Consider the following 1,996-nt stretch of genomic DNA (forward strand, 5'->3'; position numbering starts at 1 on the left):
GATTGCACTGCAGTCTCATTCATAAGGAATAGATTTTTACTTTTATCCTTTGTGGTATAATTTCTCTGCCTGTATTTAAACAGTTTACTGCACTTTGGCAAATAGCATACTGCCCAGAGCCATCAGTTCTGTTCACTAAGAGGAAAGTACTGTCAGGCAAGAAGAGTTATGCACTGGAAAGCCTTAGGGAAGGTTTTTTGGTTTTCTGGACAGAACACCAGAGAACTTGTCCAGATCCCCAGAGTCCAGGAACTGTACCCAGTAGCCTAATTACCACAAAAATGTTACCTTTTTCCATAGGCCCTGGTCTGTGGAAAAGGCTGATTGGTCCTATTGCAGGATGAGAGCACTCGGCTGTATTTCTGGAGTTCCACCTACTTAGGTCTTAGATAAATACAGCCTTTTATTATCTGAAATTAAGAGGGTTTTTACCTGTCAGTGGTGGAAAATGAGTTCTGGAAACTGCTTCAAGGTTTAGGAGGGTATGGATAGAGAGAAAAAGGTAAGCCAAGCAGGAGGTGTACTTTCCTAAATGACTTCTTGAAAAAAAAAAAAGGAAAGATCACTCTCCTGTCACATTCAGTTGTCACAGATTTCTGAAGCCATTTGATCCTTTTAGCGTCACTCATCTGGTCTTAACATGGCTTGTAGGGCTATCCATAAAATGTGTGTTTTCTATGTAGGTGCTTAAGGTAGACATGAAAGAAAAGCATAGCTTGCTGCTTAGAAGCCTGCAGGGTGGTAGGCTGGTAACTGGAAACAAACAAATAGGTCCTTTCATTTGTAAACTGAGTGATCCCAACTTGTATTTGTTTGGATACATTTTCAGAGTAGTGTTGCAGTTGATAACATTCTCTGCATCAGTCTGAGGAGGACAAGCAATTTAAAAATATTAAAGGAAAGTTTGTATTTAAGCAGTCGTGGCTTCTGGGATCGGAATGAGAAAACCTTGTTTTATTTTTAGGTGATTCTGTAGAACTACTTTTTGACCCTATTGAGGTAACAAAGACATTTGAGAATGCAGGTTATTATCTACTTTTTTGTCGTGGTGAGATCTTCAGATGTGAGGATATGGATGAACAAGTTACTAGAATAAAAGCCAGGGTGTACAGACTTGGAGCCAACTAGCTACTCTCAGGCAGCTCCTGCTGGTGGGCTGCTCTTTGTCTTAGTTGCACACAAGATAATTGATTGCACCGTTGCTGAAGGTGATATGATCACAGGCTTGAGAAGCTCAGCATCTGGTAGATGTGCCAGTCTGAGCAAACAAGACTTTCCTGCCTCAAGGTCCCTTGACAGTCTTGATCCAGGATGGTGTCTCAGGTCACATGCAACACACATCGACACTATCAGGCTTTTCAAAACAAATTATACTTTTTATACAGTAAATTGGTGTCTTCAAATAAATGTCAGCAGGTGAGGAAGAGCAGGAACAGTCACTGAAGAAAAGAGAAACAGCCTGTGAAACAAGGATTATTGTCCAGGATTTTCTTTCTGAGCTCTGTGCCCTAACTGCTGATTGAAGAGATTTTTACTCTCTCCTCTCTGCTGTGAATCCGGCATTGTTTTTTCTATTGGAACGGATGAACTGCTTGAATATTTATCCTGGTTCTTGGACAAAGTTTTACAGCCTGGGCAGGCTCTGGCCTAGTTTAGAGTGAGCTTGGATGTGTCTGCATCATTCCTGTAGGCGTAACCTTGCTGGTTTCTGCTGGGCCTCGCTTCTGGTTTGCATGAAGCAAGAGAATGCAGCTCCAGACTTGTCCCACACTTTCATGTGGGAACCTTTCAGTTTGTTCTTGAAGTCATCACAAGGTCATTATGAATCCCTTAAAAATAGATGGCCTTCCCACTTCCAACTGCTAATATGCAGTGAAAAAATAAAAAAAGCAGAATAGGTTAGCATTAATAACAAATCACCAAACTACATTCCTTTTGTACTCTAAAAATCCACATACTTTAAATCCATCGGTGCAAGGACTTCACTCTTTTGTGT

Source organism: Lepidothrix coronata, unplaced genomic scaffold, assembly GCF_001604755.1.
Source record: "Lepidothrix coronata isolate B3197 unplaced genomic scaffold, Lepidothrix_coronata-1.0 Scaffold75, whole genome shotgun sequence".
NCBI classification, from domain to species: domain Eukaryota; kingdom Metazoa; phylum Chordata; class Aves; order Passeriformes; family Pipridae; genus Lepidothrix; species Lepidothrix coronata.